This window comes from Ostrea edulis, chromosome 10 (genome assembly GCF_947568905.1).
Source record: "Ostrea edulis chromosome 10, xbOstEdul1.1, whole genome shotgun sequence".
Taxonomy (NCBI): Eukaryota; Metazoa; Mollusca; class Bivalvia; order Ostreida; family Ostreidae; genus Ostrea; species Ostrea edulis.
In genome coordinates this window covers 38,805,156-38,819,043 of record NC_079173.1, presented here as the reverse complement: position 1 = coordinate 38,819,043, position 13,888 = coordinate 38,805,156, and the positions used below count along the sequence as shown (strand labels likewise).

Below are 13,888 nucleotides of genomic sequence, written 5' to 3'. Positions count from 1 at the left end.
CAAAGGTGGTACTAAGTACACATACGTCATGCAGGTAATTGTTTCCCAGCTATTCACACAACCATCTAAGGGTGCATACAATGTATAATTAAGGAGGTACCTTACATCGTCATGACTGATTTCCTTTTAAAACATGGATGAAAAAAATCAGTATCAGCAACATTTATCTATTCCTTTTGGATTTAACTACCTAGCCAAGTAGCTCAGTAGGTTAGCAAACTGACTGCTGAGCTGTAGGTTGTGCGTTCGAGTCCCCAGATTTCTACTAAATCTGCATTTTTGAATTAAAATGAAGTAAATTTGAAAATTTTCCATTTCAAAATATTGTTGTACATATCCTTAGGATTACAAGGAGAAAGCTTTAAAAACCCTGGCTTATATTTGCCATGATTGTCATGCAATAAATTTGTGCACGATTCAGTTATTGCTTTTCATTAATTTAAGGTCGATCGATCCTCATGTGACTTATCAATAATAATGGTTAAAAGTGCAAAAACTGTATTAATTCCATTCAATATAGTTAAATTTAAACAATAACTATAGAAAATGTGTATGTTTCCACATTTTTAAAGATGTCAGGCATAAAAAAACCGGAAGTATATGTTAACATAAGAAAATCACACATTTTCGTTGTACCGAAGAATTAAAATAGATAAAATCTTGTTGAAATGACAAACTTTAAATGTCAACAGTTTAAGAAAACTGTTAATTCATAAATATGTATAAATTAATTGTGGATATTAGGGAAATCATGCATAATAGACATGCAGTAGGAGAAATACCAGCATAGGAGTTATTGCCCTTGACAACATTTTTTTAATTATAAAGAATTGATTATCTATAGAAAATATACACTTTTTCAATATCAATAGTTTACCAAAGTTTTTATTTTATGTAGTAAATAAAATTCCTCTGAAAATATATTTCTTTCATGCGCAAAGTTTAATTTGATAAAGATTTTTGCAAAAACCTATGACATCACACGAGGATCGATTAACCTTAATTGATGTGTATATCAATGTGGTGGAGATACTGCTCACATTCAAATTTGGAGCTCAGTATAAATGCTTTGATTGAAGATATCTAATTATTATGTTCCCCAAACAAAGTTTGGGAACATATTGTTTTTACTCTGTCTCTTATTATTATGTTCCCCAAACAAAGTTTGGGAACATATTGTTTTTACTCTGTTTCTTCTTCTTCTTATTATTATTATTATTCTTTTTCTCCGGTACTTTTTTGTCCGGTAGTGTTCTCAGAAACTACAAAAGGGATCGATATGAAACTTTCCAGGATGATAGTATAGCGTTTGTAGATGTGCATAGTGATAGTCATTTTGTTTGCACGTGCATGCACGCGCGCGCACGTGCATTGCAATTTTGGTACAAAAAATGGAAAATCAGAATATTGAAGGAAGCGATATAAAACCTAAATAGGATGATAGTATATCATTTGTACATATGAAAAATAATAGTTATTTTGTCAGCACGCGCACGCATGCGCGTGCACGCGCATTCCAAAATTTGTACGCTAACTTTGGAATCAGTCTAACTTTTTTGTTGTTCATTGAAATGGCTTGAAATTCATATCATAGGTAGATATTGAGACCCTTAACTGATTTACATAGTCAAAATTACCAATTTGCACGCGCATGCACGTGCGCTTCATTTTGATTGGATAATACTAAAATGTTTGTAACTATCTTATTTATGAAGCGAATGAGATGATATTCACAGCATAAGTAGACAATATGTGTATCTATATATTGGTGTAATAAAAAAATGCCAACGTACACGCGCATGCGCGTGCAACGTTTTTTAAATGTTCAATTTTTAAAGGACGATAAGGTTTTTGTTTTTCATCAAATTCTATTGATATTAATGGTTTAGATGTGTCTTGGTACTCCTTACAAATTGCTATGGTTAGAATTACTGCTAAGCACGTGTATGCACGTGTGCTGAATTCTGATTGGACGATTTTAAAATCGCTATAACTTTCTTATATTTGGTGGAAACGTTATGAAATTCATACTGTGGGTATATGATACAAATGCCTGTTGAACGACATCAACAAAAATTCGGAATCGTACACGCGTGCGCGTGCATGCACGTGCAACACTTTCTTTCATTTCTTGGTACTGAAATGACCATATTGAATGTACTACATGTAATTAAAGACTAAAATAAAATGATTTTTTGCTATAGATTTAAAAGGACATCACTTTTTAATTGGGGGAGGTTTGGGGAACATATGTAACGGTCCCCGTTACAATTAGAACTAGTTATTATTATTATTATTATTCTTTTTCTCCGGTACTTTTTTGTCCGGTAGTGTTCTCAGAAACTACAAAAGGGATCGATATGAAACTTTCCAGGATGATAGTATAGCGTTTGTAGATGTGCATAGTGATAGTCATTTTGTTTGCACGTGCATGCACGCGCGCGCACGTGCATTGCAATTTTGGTACAAAAAATGGAAAATCAGAATATTGAAGGAAGCGATATAAAACCTAAATAGGATGATAGTATATCATTTGTACATATGAAAAATAATAGTTATTTTGCCAGCACGCGCACGCATGCGCGTGCACGCGCATTACAAAATTTGTACGCTAACTTTGGAATCAGTCTAACTTTTTTGTTGTTCATTGAAATGGCTTGAAATTCATATCATAGGTAGATATTGAGACCCTTAACTGATTTACATAGTCAAAATTACCAATTTGCACGCGCATGCACGTGCGCTTCATTTTGATTGGATAATGCTAAAACGTTTGTAACTATCTTATTTATGAAGCGAATGAGATGATATTCACAGCATATGTAGACAATATGTGTATCTATATGTTGGTGGAACAAAAAATGCCAACGCACACGCGCATGCGCGTGCAACGTTTTTTAAATGTTCAATTTTTAAAGGACGATAACGTTTTTGTTTTTCATCAAATTCTATTCATATTAGGGGTTTAGATGTATCTTGGTACTCCTTACAAATTGCTGTGGTTAGAATTACTGCTCATCACGTGCATGCACGTGTGCTGATTTCTGATTGGACGATTTTAAAATCGCTATAACTTCCTTATATTTGGTGGAAACGTTATAAAATTCATACTGTGGGTATATGATACAAATGCCTGTTGAACGACATCAACAAAAATTCGGAATCATACACGCGTGCGCGTGTATGCACGTGCAACGCTTTCTTTCATTTCTTGGTACTGAAATGACCATATTGAACGTACTACATGTAATTAAAGGCTAAAATAAAATGATTTTTTCCTATATATTCACAAGGACATCACTTTTTAATTGGGGGAGGTTTGGGGAACATCTGTAACGGTCCCCGTTACAATTAGAACTAGTTTTAATCTGTTTTTGTATAAGAATTAATGCACAAAAGAGAGCTACAATTCAATAAGATCATTAATTCAATTATAGAAATGTTGAATTGATGATATCTCTATAATTATATAGTTGCTCTCTCTAAAAGAATTATTGCATACATCTGCAATCAATTAATGTTTTATTTGATCCACTTGTAGAGAGCAATACATCAATTACAGTGCACATTAATTGAATTATTGCTCTCCACAATTGAATTGTAGCTTGCACCAATTCAGTTGTTGATATCATCAATTCATTTGAAGAGAGCAACAATTCAATCATAGCGCACATCAATTCAGCAGAATAATTACTGCCATCACCAATTCAATTAATGTATGCAAAAATTCTGAAATGAAAATATGTTAAAATTATTTGAAGAGATCATTGACTTGTTGCATGCTTCAAATGAATTGATAGTATCTTCAAAATAATTAAAGATGCCTTAAATTATTTGAGTTTATATTGATTTGGCACTCCATACAACTGAGCCAAAGACCTCAATAAGCTTGTCTGATCAGAATGTCATTGTTGCAAGTCCTCTTTCAATTTTTCATTTGGCATTTCAATGAAACTTAGTAGAAAGTATCTTTGAGTAAAGAACTTTAAAGTTTGTTCATTCCAGGTTCCATGCCACCCCCAAAAGGGAAATGGACCTTATATCAATTCATGAAATATAATAAAAACCAAAACATGTTAAAGCATCTGCCATATTCAAGTGGTCCAGTGTTTCTTAACAAAGAATGATTACCAGAAAACCATGCGTATAAGAAAGTTAAACAATTATTTTTTTCATTGAGACGTACCGGTAGTACATACACAAGAAAGATATTTCATTGAACTGAGAATCAATTCCAAAATACTTTTAAATAATTGTTATAATGAGGGTTTTAGGAGAAATCAACACCAATCATGGTTCAAAGAGTTATATTGTCTTAATCACATTAACCCTAAAATATTTAAACAATGTCACATGGCATAGTGTCTAAAACATATATATACAAGTATGTGGATGCATACTGTAATTTACATTATAGCAACCAACATGAGTATTTTAGATCAGAACCTTGCTTTGGCAACCATAGTCTATTAAAGCACAAACACTTTAAGTATCAAAGAAATTCAATAAATACATGTATATAATTTATTACACAATCATACATATCTGACATTAAAAATACATATCAAAAGGTGCTAAACATTTTGAACATATAAATGCATAGTAAATAAATTTGTTTTTCTCTAAACTTCTCCTGTGGTTAGCAAGTTTAACAGTACAAAGGTATGGCTTGAACAAAATTCATGGGTGTTTTTGTAGGGGATGGTGGAGTGGGATGGGAGAGTTCAAAGAACAAATTCTGTTCATGAATAGCCTTTGGCATTCATACCAAATGAAATTCTGTAAAGCTCCACATTTAAAATATTTCAATGATAAAAAAAAACACCCCCAGAAAATGTGAATACATGAAAATGTATCTGATTAGTTAAATACATAAAACTATGGAACAGAAATCAGCTGGCAATAAAAGCAAGTGTACAAAGTCATGGAAACAAATGTATATTTTACAACATCTCATGATGTTAAAGAATCATCAAATGCATCATGCACTCCCTCAGATATATGTAGAGATGATGAGCAGAGGTCCAGTCTCTCAAGGTGTCAGGCAAAGGCAGATCATGCTGATGCAAAATAGATGTTGCCACACATGTAAAATCTTCATCAATATCTTGGAAATTGTTTAAATACGAGTCTCTGTAAATGAGGCGCTGTATTTTGTTGAACTGCATAGAAGTATTGTGAAGCACCTAAAATAGAAAAAAAAAAATCTATTATAATTGCACAATGAATCTCTAGACATATTCAAAATACCCAGTATATAAATTGAACAAGAAGCCCACAGGCCTAAATTTATCGGTGACCTGATTACTAGTGAAAACTTATCAGTACTCCCAAGGGCTATGGAATCTAGAAATAATTTCCTGTTCTGAAATCTAATCTAAATTTTAACATTCAGCAAAAGTATAAAACAAGATGTGTTCTTACAACTTCAATGCCCTCATAAGTGCATACATTGATGAAAGGCTTCACATAATACAAGAGATGTTTGTAAAACACATATGCCCCCAGGGTGCAAAATTGAAAAGAGTTATACACACACATCATTTAATTGATAGTAGTATCATCAATTCAAAATATTGAGCAGACAATATCTTCCTATGTCAAGAGTGGATTGACCATGTCACCTCAAAATCAATAGGAGTCAACTTCTTCTGAAGATATACCAGTGACCAAGTTTGATGTCTGTCAAGCAAAGGGTTCTCTAGACATTAAGTGGTCAGTGTATTCCTATGTCCAGTTTGACCTTTGACCATGTGACCTCAAAATCAATAGGCGTCATCTACTCCTTAGGATGTACCAGTGTACCAAGTTTGATGTCTGTCAAGCAAAGGGTTCTCAAGATATTAAGCGGACAGTCTATTCCTATGTCCAGAGTAGATTGACCTTTGACCTGAAAAACAATATGGGTCCTCTTCTACTCATTGCCAACCCACATATGAAATACATCATTATGATCAAGTGAATGGTTCTCAAGATATTGAGCATACAACATGTGGTCTACTGACCAACCGACAGGTGCAAAGCAAAATACCCCTCTTCTTTGAAGGGGAGCATAATAGGTATATTAACATTAAACGATATGACTAATTTGGACCCATCCTAGAGTCAAAACTCTGGGTTGTGAAATTCACCATTTTTTGTACATCTTTTTCTGCTATTCCTTGGTATGCATTTAAATTTCATACAGTATCAGCAAACTTGTACAAAAACACTATATTCTAAGTTTGGCCCCATCCTGGGGATCATGAAATTTACAATTTATGTCCCCCTTGTCCAAAAGATGCTTCATACTAAATTTGAAAAGAATTGGACTGGTAGTTATCAAGAAGAAGTTAAAAATGTTCGATTGTTAACGCATGACAGCGGACGACAACCAATTTAGTATCAGGGGTCCGTGTTTTGCCCAACTTTCTAATTTGTATTACTTATATGAGTTATGAGATTGATCACTGTTAGTTCATCACCTTTCATTGTAATCCCAACATAAGGGTCATGACATAACCTAACTTCAATTCACATACTGTAGACCAACTTCTATTCATGACGATTAGTTGACAATTTAGCAATTTACAACAGGTTCTCGGTGACCAATATTCGCGACCAAGATTATCTTAAACAAATACAAAATACATTAATGATGAAGTTCTCGCAAACTTCACGAAAATTTCTCACATGCGAATAAAAGTTGGTTTACAGTATCATGGGTATGCCTCAATATGACCTTGCTATTCTGGAAAAGAACCTTTTTAAAAGATATTCCTTTCTGAATGCATAACCCTACTTCATGGGCCACAATTTGACTAAACTTGAATCTACACTATGTCGTCAAGCTTTCATGAACATTTCAACTTGTCTAGCCAGTGGTTCTCAAGATAAAGATTTTTAAATGACCCCACCTATTTTTGCCTTTTCTTAATTATCTCCCCTTTGAAGGATGGGTGACCCTCCATTTAAATATCCCAATTATCCAACTTTGAAGGATTATTTGTGCCAAGTTTAATTGAATTTGGGCAGGTGGTTCTAGAGAAGATAAAATGCAGTTTACAAACAGACAGATAACAGACAAGAGGTGGTCAGAAAAGCTCACTTGATCTACTAATAATAAATATATCATGTCACTGTGTGCGTAAAATCTCACATAGATATATACTGTATACAGGTAGCACTATTTTATTTGTGTTACCTTGATTTGCTCCAGATTTTCCCTAAGTAACTGAATTGCCATTTCCTTCTAAACAGGATTCAATGAAATGCTGCAACGATTCCATTCTCTGTTCCCGGATCCACACAGATCTTTTGAGGACACCCTTAAAAAAATATGACAAAATCTCAAACTTTAAACTTCCATGCATGGAATTTTAACATCAGAGCAGATTCTGTCTCATTTCAATTCTTGTGTAAAGGGACTGTCTAGGGTAATTCCATACATTTTATATCCAGGTCCAAAAGGAAAACAAGTTCTCAGTGTTTAGAAATAATTATATTCTGTTGTAGTTGAACATAATATATGTTATAGATATAAAACATTATCTTATGAAATCCAAGGGCAGTGGTGGATTTAAGGGGGGATTGCAGCTTGACTTTTGAATTCAGTCTACTCTGTCTTGGTCAACCAATACCCGACTAGTTCCATATAGTTACGAGTAGACCTCATTAAAAGTCAATAATTGTATAATGTGATCAAGCAACTACGAATAGGAGAGAGCAATATCAGTTACATACAACAAATTAATTCTACAGTAGATCTACAATTGAATTTAACTTTCCTAAACATTTATCACCATAGAACATTACAGACCAAAGGGGGGGGGATAGTGGTATTATTTGGTGAACAAAAGTTATTTTCCTTCCATTTAACATGACTGCATTTCAATTCACTGCCAAGGGGTGGGGTGGGGTGGGGGGGGGGGGGGGGGTGGGGGGGGGGAGGAGGGGGGGGGGGGGGGGGAGGAGGGGGGGGGGGTTTCCATGAACATTTTCATAGTAATGTAACAGTTAAACTTTATGTTAAAAAAATAATAGGAGGGTCCCCTCCCCCAATACTATGTGCCTGGGACTGTACAATTTAATTACATTCTAAAATATCATTATTGTGTCTCCATAATATACTATATAGATCTACAGAGAGACAATTGTACCGAGATGTTTGGCATAATATACTATATAGATCTACAGAGAGACAATTGTACCGAGATGATGTTTGGCATAATATACTATATAGATCTACAGAGAGACAATTGTACCGAGATGATGTTTGGCACCCCCCACCCCTTCTTCGACCCCACCGAAAGCAACTGGATGACTGCGACAGTCTGAATACCCTTGCCTTATTTTATTTTGAGGACAACAGGCTACTACTACTAGCGACTAAGTTGTGTCACTTATACTTCTATCAGTGATAGGGTTTAATGATTAATTTTATAATTCGATTTAAAGTTAGGAAATACAATATTCTATTATTTGTATAATTAAAAGTTCAATTATTTTGTCTCTTTATTTTATTTTTTGTAAATCTACCAGTTGGTAGAACTTACATTGTATCGTCGATATATCTTGTTACAAGGTGAAGGTCAGTTGATCCGAGTGTGTATTGAATTTGAAGAGCAAAACAGAATGTATGCTATAGGCCTACCAGTGCATACAGCTTCGATATATCCATTTTCTCGCAGTTTATCAGGGTCTCTGTCCAAGCGGTGTTTAAAAAGGTGACTGGGTGTGTTTTTTAAGGTAAAGTTCTTGCTCCAAGAAAAAATTATCCACGTCTTTTTTCTCGTACCTTCCTTCGAAAAATTGAAAAAGATCCTTTCTACCGACAACTAGTACACCCGAGCACGGCACAACACATCTTAATGCATTATTATTTACAAGCCGTTAATGAGATAATTGGTTTTTTGTCGATTATATCTAATCTGTTTATGAAATGGCTAATAGATGTTTTCAAACCCGAGGGCGCATATGACGTCACACATAATGGCGCGTAAACTAGCGAAAGAAAATATGCATATCGCAAGATTTGAATTTCATCGCTTTCAAACTCGAAAACTACGCCAAATATTTCATTTAAAACACATTTAAAGTAGTTTTAGGCATAAAAAGAGTTAATTTTGCTGAAAAAATGAAAAAGTTTAGAAACATGCGTTGTGTCCTTTAAGAATTTACCCAAAACCAAAAACATACTTATGTACATGTAGTGATTCATACATATTTATCTATCGGAGCATTTTCAAGCTACAAATAAATGATGGGGCTACACTGGCTTGAACACTCTTTCAAGAGAAAGATGCTGGTGACATCAGTTGTAACAGGGAATTTAGAATGAATTCATTAAAACCCACTGAGAATGTCTTAATGATGAATACCTGTTCCTGACCCTATGACCCTAGTCTGAGAATATGGCCAATGTTAAGCTTTTTAGAGCTCCTAACAGATGATGAGGTACCTGACCGTTGCACATAATCACACATGTATGTTATTGTAGCCTTACCTCTATCCATGAGTCAATAAGTTGAATAACGGTTAGGTCTGTCAGACGATAAAGTACTGTAATCATACGTGCCGCTTGCGTCACGTGTTAATCTCTCTCAATGGGGTGCTTCTTTTCGTCACGCTTCAAATAATATCTGCCTTCACGCTTCATATAATATCTGCCAATCTGAAGTCGGAGATTATTATTGTGAATCCGATTCATACAAACGTTTTCTGTTTCAAGCGTCCAAATCTTTTCCACCAACAATAATAATCTTGTCTTTTTGGCTGGTCCAGAATTATTATTATCAGTACATATTATATTCTGTAGTGTTCAAATAAAAAAGATGATTATTGTTGGCGATGTTCAGTAATTATTATTGTGGTGGAAAGATTATATTTATAAAGATAATGTGTGACTTTAAATCGGGTCAGTTTTTATAATTATTGCGGCAGTAGTTTATAATTATAATAATGTCATAAATGAAGAATATTTTTCTTTTGGGGATGAAATTATAATTTGGTATCTGAGAATCGGGACAGATTATTATTATCGCTGCGATATAATAATAATATCGGCAAATAGGGGGGAATTTTTATTTTTGGAAGAGATTATAATTTTGGTATTTTATATAGGGAATAATAATAATAATGTGGGGGTACCCTACGGCTTTCCATATGAAACAATGAAATATACACTATTTTTGTTAACATTCTTTTTACATAATTTTTTTTTTCATTTTCGAATTATTCATTACTATTATCCCTTTTTATTAACTGCCTTGTATGTTTGCTAATTAGATCAAATGTAATTCTGTTTGTCAATGAATTTCATTTAAAAGCAAAACAAGATCCATATAGCTAGATGTATTTTTCGCATTCATATTTGTATGCATTAATATATACATATTGATTTCTGACGGATGAAATATGCAATGGACTGGAATAGCTGTGTGTCGAAATATAACGGTACCCGATGACTTATATCCAAATCGGTTGACACGTTAAACTTCTTAAAGCTATTTTAAAGTCGTGTCAGACATGCACTTAATTGACAATAGTAGTTCATTTTGTTTTTAAAATCAGATCAGTTAGATGTTTGATGCACTCTGTTATATGTACAATTTTGTGCATACTCTTTAGTTCAAAATTTGTATTTATAAAGGCAATACTTGTGTAAACTCGATTGTATTACTGTTTGGTTTCCAATCAAAATTTAATTGTTATGTCTGTCTGTGTGTCTTGTCTTGTTTTTTTTTTGTTTGTGTATATTTTAAGAATGAGAGTTTTGGTTCTTGTAATAAAAAATCTTAACTTTAAAAAAAAAAAAAAAAGGCCTTATGGTTGGTACCATCAGCTTTTAATTTCAAAGAACTTTAGGTGCCTTAAGCGGGTTTAACCCTATATTTGCAATGCGATTATGTTACAAGATTTGTGTCAGATGTTTCTGTTTTATACAAGAAGTATAAGAATAAAACTCATATAACCAATTGCCTTTGTCAGTATACTAGTATAATTTATTACTCCATAAAATTGGGCACGTTGATCTGCCTGTAATCTTTCTGTGGCTACATTTCTTCGATGTTTCCATACCTTTACCGTAATTTACTTGGGTACTGTTTTACCAAATTGCTCACGAATGGAGTGTAACTCGTAATTTGGGAAAAAACAACATAATTCAAAAACATAATTTTCATGTTCTATTGTTTAGACTCTGTCACTATACAACAGTATATATATATATGTCAAACGCTGTTAAGATGACTTATTTTGTATATTACATCGCATAAAACACGTAAATTCCTTTTGCAAAAACATACATAATAGAACTGTACTTTAATTCACAAATAACTGCAGAGAATTTTGCGCAATTTTAACTTAATCACAAATTGCAGCTGGAAAAACATTGATATTCAAACAATCACTACACAAACGCCATCTGAGTTCGCAAACAGTAATTGTAAAACGTTACTCCAAACAGATGTTTATTCATTATTACTTGATTATATCGCACATATACTGCTTAAAATGTCCAACACTGTACATAATAACACATACTAGTGGGGAATCATTCTTTTCTGCCATGGTACCGATCCTACCGGCCTGTTAAAATAGAGTTTAAGTAGTTCCCTTTGTCTCTTCCCAGCGATGGTGTCCCTGTTTGGTCGTCCTGGCATCTGTACCTCGTGCATGTTAGCTTCTTGTCTCCAGGTACCGGATTGTGATCATCATCCTCCTGGTCAAGTTGGGCATTTTGTAAAGCCGGGTAGCACAATCTCATGAGGTTATGAAGGCAAACACAACACTCTATGATGTCTTGTATCACTGCTGGGAATTACTGCATGGTTGTGAGTAATACCTGCCATTTTTGTGCCAAAATACCAAAAGCATTTTCAATCACGGCGGGCCCTTGATATTCTGTAGTTTGTGATTAAGTGCTCTCTGGTTAGACCTCTTTGCGAATGAGGTTTCAACAAATATGTCCTCAACCCAAATGCATCATCTCCCAGAATAAAGCATCGGCTCGTTGTCATGAGGAAGTGGGTCTGGCGCTGGAAATCCAATTGCTCTGTCTTCGAGGCACTGTTTCAGCTCAGATTCGTTAAAAATTTGAGCATCAGACATAAAACCAAGACCTCCGCAGTCAATCCATAGAAATTTGTAATCAGCATCTGCCAGTACTAGTAGCACTACGGAAAAGAAGTGCTTGTAATTGTGGTAAAGCGAGCCACTGTTCGGGAGACATCTGATGGCCACGTGTTTGCCATCTAGGGCACCGCATGCATGTGGGACATTCCATCTGTTCTTGAACTCGTCTGCTATGAGAGACCATTCATCTGGAGTTGTTGGATATTTTATCACTTCATCTTGAAATTCCTCACAAATAGCCCGACAAACCTCAGGAATGAGACACGCTATCGTATTCTTAACCACTCAGTTATACATTAGACTAGGGTACTTATCTCCTGAAGCGAGATGTCTGATAGTAATGTCAAGTTTGACACCTGGTTCTAGCGCTTTCCTCCAGTCTGTATCTTTCTTCTGAATCCTAGGGCCAACTCTTTGGAGCAGCTCATCGAACATCGCTGGTTCCATCCTCTAAAAGTTGAAGAAGGAATTGGTGTCTTCCATTCGGAGTTCTCGCAGGAGTGTGTCATACTGTCCAAAATGGAGCCTCCTATCTGCAGATAGACATGGCCGTACCCGGTATCTTCTTGGCCTTCTTCTGCGCCTCCGCCTATTAACTATCTGTGCAATTTCAAGTTCAACTAACATTTGTTCTTGCCAGATGAATCAGATCAGCATTAATACGTCCGTTCATGTTTGAAGTTTGGAAAGAAGTGAAAAATATGTTTCAAATCCAAGATATATATACATCATCGCCAAAATCATACTAGAAGGGTAATACAATCGTAATATGATCGGCACCACCGTAGCGATATCGTCGTACATTCATCTAGGTCTGCGTAGTGTCGTAGTATGATCTTGAATGTCGTGGCGGCAGCGTAGCGTAAACGAAGTAAACGCGGCCGCTGGCCGGCAACGGTCTGCGTAACATCGTAGTAGAAGCGTGTTAGCAGCGAGTTTGACGTAGGGGCATCGTAGTACGGTCGTAATGAAGACCATAATTTGCCAAATTGCTCGATTTAGACGCCGATCGGCCCCGATCCAAACCTTTTTCAGATCGTGCTTGATCGGGATGATCGTCCTAAAGTCGCAGCTCTGTGCGAACGGGGGGTTAACAACCATGGACATATAACAGAGGGACCGCTGACTTCTTTCGAGATTCTCGGATTTTTTCGCCGAGTGTTCCGAATGAGCTAGATGTTAAATTTTTCGCAGCGCCCTCACCAGGGGTCATGGTAAATAAACAAATATAATGGCGGATTGAAGTTTTTACTATATTTTGGGCAATGGGTGGTAAGCATTGCTGCGTGGTCAGCTGCCACAACTGAAATGAAAAGGAAAACAATTCAACGCGCATCAGTTATTTTTCTTTCCCCCAGGGCAAAGAATGGCGATCAAAATTGATAGCAGCTGTCAATCGCAGTAGTAGATTTTTTAATCCAAGCACTTCGCATATTTGTTCGGTGCATTTTGAGGAAAAGAATTTAATGTTTCACGGTAAGTTATTTCAATAAATTTCACATTGAACAATATATTTATGCTTTTATATGAAAACTATAAATTTTGAAGGCAAAGGTTTCAAACTAATTCCTGGGAGTTTGCCCACATTATATATGCCAAAGAAAACTATAGAAACACCCTGTCCTCCGCCCAGACATCCACCGATATATGAGCAAAAGATTGGTTTCTCTTTCAATTTAGACATTTGCAAATTTGAAAAATAAAGATGATTTATTTATTCACAAGTTTATGAGAAAATGATTTGTCAAAAGATGTTGAACTCTTTGAGAATTAA

At 35.1% G+C, this 13,888-nt stretch overlaps 1 long non-coding RNA gene across 1 annotated transcript; it reads right to left on the bottom strand.

Moving 5' to 3' along the window:
- Positions 1–4,511: 4,511 nt before the first annotated feature.
- LOC125666030 (uncharacterized) lies at positions 4,512–9,569 on the bottom strand. The gene is made up of 3 exons (XR_007366474.2): positions 9,485–9,569; positions 7,184–7,307; positions 4,512–5,186 (listed from the first exon to the last, which is right to left on the bottom strand). It is a non-coding gene; the product is annotated as an uncharacterized LOC125666030 (long non-coding RNA).
- Positions 9,570–13,888: the final 4,319 nt, after the last annotated feature.